The following is a 12,480-nucleotide window of genomic DNA, read 5'->3' on the forward strand; positions in this document are numbered from 1 at the left end:
TCTGTCACCTGAGCTATAGCAAAGTGGTTTGCAGATGCACAATAGGTGTAAAGCAACCTAAATATTGCTGAGCTGGCATTGGGATTAATGCTACGTCCACACATAAATTTGAAAACATGTACGTCTGAAAACGCTTCGCATCCACACTATCGTTTTCAGACGTTTTCACAGAGTTCTTCATCCACATTGAAACGGCTGAAAAAATTCGACCTGCCTCATATCTATCTGCCACTTTTTAAATTTTCGGCTCTTTGAAACGTCGCGGCAAAATGTTGAGGAAAAGCACCGAGTTTTTTAAATGGACTAACAATGAGGTGGAGCTGTTGCTGCGAGTAACACAAAAATACAAAGTTGCAAAAGAGAATTAAAAAATTTGAAGAAAAGCTATCTGAGCAAGCAGACTGATACAAAACAACTGCTGTGTAATGCCCTCCGCTATCTTAGTTTAATTGGTCACATGACTGCATCACATAACTAAAATGTGTCATTGTTTTTGAAAAGGCTCCGGTTTCGCTGTCCACACTACAACGCGACCGAAAACGCCGTCTCAGTGTGGACGGAAGGCCAAAACGAAGAGAAAACGTTGCGTTTTCAAACGAAAACACATTAGTGTGGACCTAAATGTACCGGGATTGTGACTGAGGTTGACTTCATGGTCTCCCTGAACTAACACAATGTTTAGAATACACTAAATAATCAAAGTCACACTTTAATGTTCATTCCTGAAACATATCTACATTTACCTGCATTTATAAATGAGCCAAAATTTTATTAAAGAGCCAAAATTCACAGGCGTAAACAAAAAGTAAAAGGTAAAAACAAACGTTTTGGGGTTTGTTTTTACCTTGAATGCATCACAGTAACTATTTAATCACTGTTTATCGTATAAGCCTGTCCACGTGAGTTTTAAAAATATGAGGATTCATAGAGCATCTCAGTTTCAGCCCCTTGAATGGTTTTTGGTCATAGGAAGTGTAGATTGCCGTTTGGGAATAACATGAACTTGGAAATGTGAGTCACTCTGTTGTGTGTCTGTTTCTTGGGGAAGAGGCTGTATCTTCTGTTGGACTGCTGCAGGATTTATCATCATCCACACACACGTGTCGAACAAAAGCCTCCAAATAAAAACATTTTAAAAAACAGAATTTGTCTGATTTGTAGCTAAACCTCAGTTGCTGTCGTTCCTTCAAGATTTAATCCGTCGCTTTGGGTTATTCAGACGCCAGGTTTCCTTATTCTCCACGTCATCTCGCGGCTCTGTGCGCTTTAGAAATAAAAAGCACTTTTTGTGTGTGTGTGTGTGTGTGTGTGTTATACTTATCGTAATATCATAACTACTCTATAATTGTCAAGTGAGCGGTGTGGTCGGCTCCTAAAGCCCGGATGATGAATGTTTGTTGTCTTTACGGTTTTCAAGTTACTTCCTGCTGATGGAAGGAGACATTGTGTCGACTGATGCTTCGCCATCTGGATCTTTTAGATGCTGGATGTTTAGATGCTAGAACATATGGACACACACACAGATGCACACAGACACACACGCGACTGGGCGCTGGGATCCAGAAGCATATGGTTCTTTGAGATAGTCGAGACAGACTGGGCTATTCTGTTGGATAGCACCGAGGGCCTCGACATTGTTAGAAGTGCTGCCAAACAAACTTCACCACACAAACACACACACACAGTCTCGCCTCACTAGCTTCTTTTTCTGCTGGTTTCAGTGTGATGCGAACGGAGGCACGGACGACCTTAATTCTTGTTTCTGGAGCAGAGGCGAGCAGCGTCCTCATCGCAGTGTGAAATGAAATTGAAGATACCTGTGAACCGTATTACTGCAGGCTTATTCAGCAACATTTACACCTCAGCTGGACTTTGTTCATTAAATGTTCTCAGCGTCTGTAGCTTTTTGTCTGCTTGGTTGTCTCATTATGAAGATTAGTCCCCAAATTGATTTTTCTTTTCTTTTTATCTTTTTAGTTTAAAAAGTCCTTTTGTTTTACCTGGTGTGCCTATAAGCCTTAATGCTATCAGTATGAGAGGGAAAACTGAGACCCTCTCTCTGTATTATCACAAATTAAAATGCCTTTAGTTTAATGTATGCCCCAGTGAAGGGCTCTGTTTAAGCTCGGGCACAGCTCCAGCTTTTTGTTATTAGTCCAGGCAGTAATATGTCTTTTCTCTAATAGATAGTATAATATTTCTGGCTCTTGCTGTGAATGAACTAGGTTTAATTAAAAATGCCATCACTGGCTTCGCTGTGATCTCCACGCTCGTTGTGTAGCAGGCTCTGCAGCTCTCAGGACACACTTCATTTCTGTTTTTGTGCACGGAGCAGGCTGAGGTACCCAGACTTTGTATGGAAAATGTGACAATAACCAACAAATGAAGTCCAGCTAATTCATAGCTGGACATGAGGCTCGGTCTACAAAAATCATGAAGTATTTGATGATTTGTGGTGTTGCTGTGTTCTGATGGCACATGCCTTTAGTACATAATAACTCATAATCAGAGATTTAAGTGTTTATAACACTTTTAATTGATAACGTTAAGACTAGGGACAGAGTCCAGAACACATGGACTAGTTATCATGCTCAAGAAACCAGTTTGAGATGATTTGAGATTTGAGCTTAGCCTGAACCGTTGATACAAGGCAGGATGGAGCAATGTTTTCATGGTATTCATACCAAATTGTGCCTCGGCTATTGAAACTTATCAGACCAGGCAATGTTTTCCAGTCTTCTGTCTTATTTTGGTGAGCCGGTGTGAACGATGGGTTGGTTTTCCTGTCCTTGGATGACTTGAGTGACACCCGGTGTGGTCTTCTGCTTCAAGGTACGATGTGTTGTGCAATCAGAGATGCTCTTCTGCGTTCTCTTTTGGTTGTAATGAGTGGCTATTTGAGTCACTGTCGCCTTTGTATCTGCTTAAAGCAGCCAAAGGGCGTTCTCCTCTAAACTCTGACATCGAGAAGACATTTTAACCCCGTGAACTGCCGCTCACTGGATATTTTCTCTTTTTTGGGCCATTCTCTGCAAAAACAAGAGATGGCCGTGTGGGAGAATCTGAGCAGATCAGGAGTTTCTGAAATATTCACACCAGCCCATGTTGCATGGTTAGTCAGATAGCTACAAACTATGATGCCAGCATAGAGTCATTAATAACTCCACACGAGGGAGATGATCAGGGTAAATATAGACAAAGTACTAAAAGAAAAAAAAATAATGGGGAGGATTTGTAAGGAAAAGTCTGGATCGTTGCCCTTAAGCTCCTCAGATAGAATCGACAAAAGAAACACGATGCAGTCCCTGCAGTCCTCAGGTTTAATCAGGAACAAATATGTCACCTGGATTTGACCTGTAATCCTAGTGCAACCCTCAGGCCAGCCATTCATTCCTTCAGTTTTCAGCAAATCCAAGCTGTGCTGTGAGATATCAGATGACTAATGGCCTCTGCTCTTTACCCAAACAGGTTTTTTATATATAACTCGAGTCATGTTTTTTGTGCTTCTTTCAGGAGACTGAGGTGATTGATGTCACCAGGGATCAACAGGCCTGAACACTGAATAAGTAAGAGCTACAACTGCTGCTGCCTTTTATTTTGAAAGCCCTTTCCATTTATTGTGTTGCCAGTTTTTAGAAACTACTCCTGCTCTTTTATTCATTCCCATCCATTCCTATTTCTGCTCATTTCTCAAGCTCCCCTTCACCCCTCTTCCTCTGCTGGGGGTTTTCAGGAATGCCATTGGCTGTTTATTTTGGCAGATTCAGCTGCTCATGTGTTTGTGGCGTTGGTGGGAGGGGGCTAACGGGGTTAATTGAAGGCTTCGGGATGTTTTTAAGAAATGAATTCCTGCTGAGACCCCGCTGCCCCTCAAACTAAGCACTCTTCTCATATATCAGCCAATTACTGACACTCTACACACACCTTTCTCTGGCTCTGGTTATGGGACTGCTTTCTATAATCTGCTTTCTCCATCTATTTTCTGAGTTTCCCAGCCGTCCAGGATCTGAAAAGTGAAAAACATCAGAACATTAGTATTCTAATTCTCCACTAAATTCTGAGAGGTTAGGGCCTCAAGAACTTGGTGAGTTTTAGGTGAAAGACTTTCCTTATGAGCGCCCTCATGAGCTCAATCTTTAATCTTTAACCTTTTGAACAATCTGACTCAACAAAAGTTTTCCACTTTCTGAAAGTCTCCTCATTTCCAGCTCTAAAACTCTGATTCCTCCTCTCTGGGTCTCGGGCATGAAGGATGAGGATTTGTTTAGATGTCAACCGGACAAGCTTGTTAGAGGTTTTTTGGGTTGATCGGAGCGGACCTCAGCCACATGTCCCGACATGAACCAATCTCAGCTCTACTTTTCATTCTGGGTGGCATCCAGCATAGTTCTCGACCGCTCCTCTCCAGTTTCAAATTGGACCCCAGAGGCCCCAAGAACATTAGTTTTCCCCCAGTTCAGTTCAGTGTTATTTACACTGTGGCCAGTTCCAAACAGAAGGTGCTAACAAGATGATGGCGACAACAAGTTTGTGTACTTAGGGTTTTGCATTTTGGCTCGATGATGGCTGTCTTACCCGTTTTGTCTTTTTGTTTTTTGTTTTTAGATTTACTTGTAGAGCTGCCCAGAGTTAAATGTGAATAAACGGCTCATTCTGGAACAGAGATTGCTTTTGTTGGATCTTTTGTAGTGTATTCGTGCATTTTTGCTGTTTTTGTTTCCTATTAAATGGAAAGTCCTGACTAGATTTTTGAAAAGAGGAAAATGTGGCTTCATTGGCCCTGAAAGGTAAAAGCCTTTTGAAGCTGTGAGTACAGCCAATATCTCACACGGTATAAGAGAACCTGGCATCACCTAAAATTTATCAGACTATGCCTAAAGTGCTAAGCGAGATATCTGCAAATAAAAGTGCAGAATCTGTAGGTAAGAGATGGGACTTTTCAGTTTCCGTTTACACGAGTAATCATATTTGAGAGAAACAATTACTAACATGCAACTCCTTTGCATAGCATCTTGCTAGCGCGCCAAAAAGCTGACTATTGTCCCCAGAGGATAAGCCAGCACAGCTTCGATGGCTTCCCAGAGAAGCTGTTTACTTTGAGATGTCTCCACTGAGGGGGAGATCATTTAACACGGGGCTTTAAATATTCTGAAAGCTTATTATGTTTGACATCTTTGGAAACTTTAAAGGATGGCTTTGTGGAGATTTAAAATTTCTGCCATCAGATTCGGTAGCAAGGCGGTCGCGTTTAACAGCGCTGCTTTTTGTCCGAGAGTCAGCCGTGTTGGTCGTGTCGATGGGGTTCGGCTGCATGTGCAGCAGCTACAGGCCGCTCTATTTTAAGAGTGAGGTGTTTAGCATATTTTTACATCAGCACACTAACAGCCTTTCTCTGTTTATATAATTATGTCCTCTTGATGGCGGCTCATCTGGACCTGATTCAACTGATTGTTTCAGAGGCTTTTTGCACCCTGCGGAGAATGAGTGGACCGTATGCTGATAAAATACTGAATGTTTTTAAAATAGTTTGATGTAAGAGTTTAAATATATCAATTAGTGAAATCATTTATCAGCTCTCTCGGTCCAGATACGTTGCTGGGGTGGGCTTCAGAAACCCATGCTGGACTGAAATGAAACCTCTCGGTGTGACCGGTTGATTTAAATGGTCGTCTGATCTGAATGACTGCTTTCTATGATCTGCTTCTGTTCGCTCGCAGTCTGCCAACTCATATTATAGCGTGCCTGAGTGTGTGTGTGTGTCTGCCTCTCCTCCGCTTCCCCTTCTGTCTTCCATCCATCACCGTTTTCCTCTTGCCTCCATGTTCTCAGTCTCTCATTCCCTCGGTGTTATCCACTGTGTTTTTTAAAGTAGTTCTTGTTCCCATAAACAGCTCCATTTTCCCAGCCGTCCACAGCGGCTTGTTCCTTGTCACTCTCTGAGATCTTGAAGAAAAGCAAATACAAGGAACCATGTTTGGCTGACTTTTAAAAATATCAGCTTCTCATGGTCAAGTTATTATCTGATGTGACCCCAGTGAGCCGATCAGCCGTGCACTGTTTAGGTTTATTTATTTTACCCTTTGCTTTTGTTCAAACTGCAGTTATTTGCAACCTCAGATATGAGTACAAAACTTGGTGCACTATTAATACGTTTCCGTACGAGTCACAATCCACCAGGGGAAAAAAACGAAAACTTTTATAGCGTTTAAAGACGTGTTTATTCAGGTTTTTGGATTGGTAACCTGTTCCCTTACACTTCTTGTAATCTAGTAAGCACTGGAGCGATGAAAACAATAAAAATAAGCCGGCAGTTTTAGCCTTTGCAGTTTGTTGTCGCTCTTGTGAGTCTGTCCTCATTCTAAAAGTGTTAAAAATGAACATGTTCATAGAGTTTAGAAAATCATTCCCAGTCCTGCGGCCAGCTGTTATAACAGTGCAGACACTCATCTAGTAAAGGGGTACAAATGCTGATGCTACATGAAAAAGGCTTTTTTCACTTAAAATAATCTCTCCTGATCAGGTATGTAACTGTGCTTTACCTGAGATCAGACACTGCAAACGTTCATGGTTTCAAATTGTTGTTCTGTCTTCTAGTGTTGCAGTAACACTTGTATTTCATAGCTCGGGCAGTAAGAGTACAGACTGAAACTCCTTCCTGCGTTTCACTGAAACTGCTATCAGGATTTGTTAGGCTCAGCGTGAACGGCTCAATATCGCAAATGATGGCACAGCACAGCAGACACATGAGTGCACAAGTAGAAATGCAAACAGTGACATTGCCGAGTGCAGCAGGCATTCAGGGCACTGTAAACCATCCAGTCAGGGAATGAATGTAAACAGAGGCAAGCCAGGAGGGTTATGTGACAGTGACATATCAGCAGGATCGAGTTACAGCTATCGTTCATAGTTTACCTGAATGCTGCAGAGCATTTACTCATTTTGCTTGATGTGGTTAGCCGAGTGGAGCTGCTCAGACCTGTTTAAAGCATATTTAGTTCAGTTTTGTCTATCAGAAGAATGGGTGCGTGTGGTTTAAAAAAAATAAAATAAAACTTAATGTCCTTTTTTTCATAAAATAGCCATATGATGTCAGATTATTACACCCAACAAGATTCTCAACATTTCTACTGAATTTCTAATTCTTCTATTTGGCTGAATCTGTTCTAACTTCAGTTTCCTGAGGGAAAAACAAAAGTTTGACCAATAAGCATAGACTTGGAAGTCTTGTTAGTAAGAGTTTACAGAGAGTTAAGGTTAAACTTTCATTTATTTTAGGCCATTAAAACTTTGCGAGGTGTTGGCTCAGTGACTCTGTCTCAACTTTTAAAACTTTTTTTTTTTTTTCAAATGCACCCAAACAGACACACTCTTGAGCAACAGTAAAACTCACAGCATCTTTTCCCATCAACCCCCTGCTGCAGTGTGTTTCCTGAGGCCGGCTGCCACAGAAAAGACCCAGCAGATGGTTCGAACAGTGGGGTGCAAGTCGAGGCGAGGACCCCGTTTTAGCTGAGGTCACTAGGGCCTTGGGGTGCGTCACAGAGGCCCCGTGTCGCAACCATAAAGCATCATGAAATGAAATCCACCTCGGCTGGAAGTTTGTTGGAAACAGAGATTACACACACGTAAGACGGGTTCTTATACTAAGTGCATATGAATGGAAAAGTAAGGCAGTTAAATTGAAATGAGTCTGCAGTAGGGCTGGGCCATATTATACCGTTCACGGTAATACCGGTATAATGTTAGGCAACGATAGGAAAATGAAATATCGCGATAGAATGGGAGTAAAACGCGCATGCGCAGTGCCTTTGTTTTCATACGCACATGGCCGATTGTTGAGTGAAACAGATGAACCAGAATTGGTTTGTAAAAATGGTGCAACTTCAGTGATGTGGAACTGGTTTGGTGTTTGTCCGTCAGATACACGACAAAGCACATTTTTTTGCAGAACATGCAAGCGGCCGTTGTTATTGTCATATTTGTTGGACTAAGATGCTCTTAAATCTGGGAGTAATCTGGGTCCTAAACTCCGTATACTTCAGGTCAAACAACACTGCAGCATCACTGAGCGTTAAAAACTGTCTAAATTCTTTCATCTTCAATAAAACGATCAGCATTGCTGCTTTACCAGGTGTAACTATAAAGTTTAACTTCCAGGCATCCATGAAAACAAAAGTTATTACATTTAACGGAGTTAGAAGTTAGCAGGAAGCTAGCGGAAGTTAGCTCGCTAGTTTTGCTAGTTACCTAAGCATGATATAGCATGTTCTGACTGAGAGATTTCTGAAAAAAATCAAACGTACAGCTCTGCTATCACTTCCAACATAAATGAAGACAGGAAACTAAACAGCAGTGACGTTTGTAGGGTTACTGAAGTTGGGCTAGCTGGTATATAATGATGTGCTACGTGATCGCTAGCGACACAGCTATATTAGCATAACATAAACAGTGAAGCTGGAGGACGAACACTAACACTTTTCCACTTATAAAAGTTAACGTTAAGGTTCTTCATGGTTAGAGACAAATGCAATCGCATGGCAGGATGCTGTAAACGGACCAAACTTCAGTCAGGAGAACAACTGAGATAATCCATCCACAATACGAGGTTAGTCATTAATATACTGCAACATGGGAATAGAGCAGCTGCCAGAGAATTCAACATTAATGAATCAATGGTACAGAAGTGGAGGAAGCAAGAAGAATGAGTTCAATCAAGTTTGATTTATCTGACTGCTTTGTTTCGCTTAATGTGCCTTATAATCCTGTGCACCTTATGGTCCGAAAAATGCGTACTGCACACTGCAGTTTAATGTTGCAAAGCACCTCTTTTTAACTTCAGTGGATATTATACATGGTTCTGCTCAGGATATGTCAGCCCATTTCTACTGGAAATGCCTTTTGGTTAAACTTTCAGCAAGGAATTTGCATTTGCACTGTTACATTTTTATAAAGCTTTAATGTACATAAAAACCAGCTTCTTGTTTAAGTGAAAATAAATGGAAGGTTGTCTTTTTGCGCTAGTAATATTGTGGAGTTGTATTTTGTCTCGCATCAATTATATCGTCGGTTATATCGTTATCGCAAATTTTCAAATATATATCGTGATAAATATTTTTGGCCATATCGCCCTGCTCTAGTCTGCAGTGGCAATTTAACAAAAGTGTGTAAGTAAGAAGGAATTTTAACCAACTAAATGTGTCAACATTTCAAAAACTTTAAACAAAACCTAAATGGATCAAATATTTATCTTGTTGTTGCCATTTTCATTTCAGCTTTGAATCAAGTTATAATTACATGATTTTGCCAGTCAGCTGTCAGCTAGCTCTGCAACATGAGACTTGAGTCTTAAATAACTAATGATCTTCAAATATTTGTGTGGTTTTGTTTTGTTTTTTCTTTGACAAGAACACAGTTGCTAATAATAGAGTTGATTGTTTCTGACAAGGATTTTCATGAGCTTCAGTGAATGTTTTTTTTTTTTTTAATCTCAGAGCATCCCTGATAGCGCTGAACATTTGGACCTCATGTGCCACACTGGGTCTCAGTCACACCTTGTATGGGCCAGATGTCAGCTGTGTTGTGACATTTGGCCCATGAAAAATTTGGCAGCGCTGCAAGTGAGACCTCAGTGCCAAAAGTAGTCCAGATTAGACTCGGATGTGTCTGCTGTCTAGGATACTGGTGCCAAACCTCGAGACATTAGAAAATATCAATATTGTCAAGGAAGAAGAGAACCAAAATATACACTTGTTGGTTTTACTTTTGCGTCTTAAATGTGGTCAATAAGAAGTATTTCTTTCTCATATGATCAGTTCAGTTTATTTTTTTCACAACAACAGTTGACTCAAGGTGCTTAATACTGTAAGGTAAAAATGCTACACTAATATAAAGAAAACAGAGAAAGCCCCAACAAGCAGATGAGCCCCTATGAGCAAGCACGTGGGCGGCAGTGGGGAGGAAAAACTCCCTTTTAAACAGAAGAAACCTCCTGCAGAACCAGGCTCAGGGAGGGGACGCTGTCTGCCGTGTCCAGTTGGGGGTGAGGGAAGGGAGACGGGGCGGTGTTGTAAGTACTGAGTGGCACTTTAATCCTAAAGTTATCATCCAGACTGGCTTCAGTTTAGATAACAGAATTCAGAGCTCGGTTTTAATAACTGACCTGGGATCTGATTTGAGGGTGCACATGGTGTGGATGGTTTTCCACAGTGGAAAGAGTTGTGCATCATTTTGTTTGCTTTTTTGCCACATTATGACATTTAAAGTTAACCTGCTCTGAAATCAAAGCTGACATACCCGGTCACAGCCCCTCCCTGAGCTCAGGTCTGCTGGAGGTTTCTTCCTGGCAAACAGGAGTTTTTCCTTCCTGTTGTCACCAAGTTCTTGCTCATTGATGGTCTTTGCTCTTTATTATTGTGTTCTATTATTGCCTTACCATATAAAGCGTCCTGAGGCAGCTGTTTTTGTGATTTAGCGCTTTATAAAAGATATTGAATTGAATTTACCATGACATCAACAGCAAAATATAATAAAGGCTTAGATAAATGTAATGCACCATTCAGACACAATTATAATAGCTTCAGAAGCTCTGTTGTCCAGCCATGAGTCAAAGACAATAAATCCATCATCATATAACCCATACTAAAGGTCTTCAGTATCTGCAATTGTATTTACACATTTTCTTGTGTTAAATCAACTTCTTGTTGATTTATGCAAACAAACGAGCACAGGCAAACTGATAATTGAAAATGTGGTTTCGACCTCAAGGGGTTAATTGTCTTGTTTTGCTTATTTTAGATGAATGCCTTTCCTGCGATTAGCCGAATATAAAGGCCAGCCTTTGTTTTGCCAGTCGAATGCTTTCAGTGTGAAGCAGCAGCAGGAATTATTTGGCTAGCATTACAGCAGTGACTCAAGCCCCTTTTAGACGGGCACTCCTCTCTATTGAACTGACAGCACGTAGACTTGTCTGCTTCGTGTCTGAATGAGTCCAGTGATGCCGCTAATGACCATACACAATCAAGGAAATCATTATATAAAAACATTCTACTTCTCATTACTGGATCCATGCGAGAAAAAAAGCATCTCTTTATGTTTTTATTGAGTAAAACTGACCAATTATTCACCCATTGAGCAACACTGTTCATATCAGTGGCATCTTTAATAGACACACGATGAGTTAGTAGATTAAGGCAAAAAAATCTTCCAATACTGACCTACCTGATGCCACATCAAACACCTCAATGATTAATGTCCCCCGAGCGTCGCTGGAAACACAATTTTGTGTGTGTGTGCAACAAAACTGTGACTTGTGGAAATCAGAAAAAGCTTTCAGCGACTCTTCTCTTTTTCTCGCTGCTATTAATCATCTTCATCGCTTCATCACTTACTTCATCACGTCTTCTGCTGGAGTTTTAGATGTGATTCAGGCAGTTTGTGTGTTTGTGTGTCTGACCGACTGTTGTATTTGGGTTTAGTCCCAGAATTGTTGCTCTGCGTGAAATTTGAGGTGTGCGAGTTGGACCGGGCTCGGGGTTTTTTTTGTTTTTTTTGTTTTTACACACACACGCGCACACACACACGCGCGCACACACACACACACACACACACACACACACACACACACACACGAATCACTCCACCTCTGCCAGCGCTCAGTGTGTGTCCGTCTTTTTCATTATTTCCCCTTAATCAGCTCATTAATTCAAAGCCTTAATGATATAGAGAGACTGGGGAGGATGTGAGGAAGGAACTAAGGAAACAAGGGAGGGAGAAAAGACTGATGTGGAGGAACACTACAAGAACGGACAGAGAGAGAAAGGAAAACTTGAGACTGATGGAAGAACGCCAAGATAGATGAAAGCTGCAAAAGAAAGGGCAGAAAAGAACAGGAATGGAAAAACAGGAGAAAAAAGTTGACTCGAGGGAGAGTGAACGCTAAAGAGACTCAGAAGGCAAAGTTGATGACTTGGAGCAGACTTTTATCAGCTGCCAACTGGTGCTGTGGTGTGTTTATGTGTGTGTGGTGTGATTGAATAGTTTCAGGTTTGCTGCCAGTGTTTTAGCGTGTTCAGTGTGTGTGTGTGTGTGTGTGTGTGTGTGTGTGTGTGTGTGTGTGTGTGTGTGTGTGTGTGTGTGTGTGTGTTTGCATGTGTGTGTGCATGTGTGTGTGTGTTTGGAGGGTGTGGATGAATGGATCCCCATGTGTGGTTTTTGTGTTTTCTTTTCTGTGTAAGCCAGCAGAGTGTGGCTTTAGTCTCCTCAGCATGGTGGAAAGCTTTATACTCTTTCTTTTAGTCACTCCAAGTTTCTCTGGGATTAGTCCAGAGAAGAAGAAAAGTTGCTCAGCCATTTGTTTCGTCAACACATTAACTGAAAAATAGTGTTTGTTGTACTGATTCTTTTCCACGTTTGACTTTACCCCCTCAAGTTCCTTTCCTGCTCCTCCTTTGTTAGTTGAACATCTGGTTGTAGCTTTGTGTC

The 12,480-nt window shown here is 41.2% G+C and overlaps 1 protein-coding gene across 2 annotated transcripts in view; it reads left to right on the forward strand.

Moving 5' to 3' along the window:
- Positions 1–12,480, forward strand: part of plxnb2a.1 (plexin b2a, tandem duplicate 1) — a 230,550-nt gene that overhangs the window by 86,396 nt on the left and 131,674 nt on the right. Inside the window, exon 3 of one of the 2 annotated variants that reach the window (XM_026148328.2) lies at positions 3,514–3,566. The exons of the other annotated variant lie outside the window; for it this stretch is intronic. The gene's annotated coding sequence lies outside the window, so the exon portion shown is untranslated. The remainder of the gene's footprint in view (positions 1–3,513; positions 3,567–12,480) is intronic. 2 annotated transcript variants of the gene reach the window in all.

Source organism: Astatotilapia calliptera, chromosome 17 (assembly GCF_964374335.1).
Source record: "Astatotilapia calliptera chromosome 17, fAstCal68.1, whole genome shotgun sequence".
Lineage (NCBI taxonomy): Eukaryota > Metazoa > Chordata > Actinopteri > Cichliformes > Cichlidae > Astatotilapia > Astatotilapia calliptera.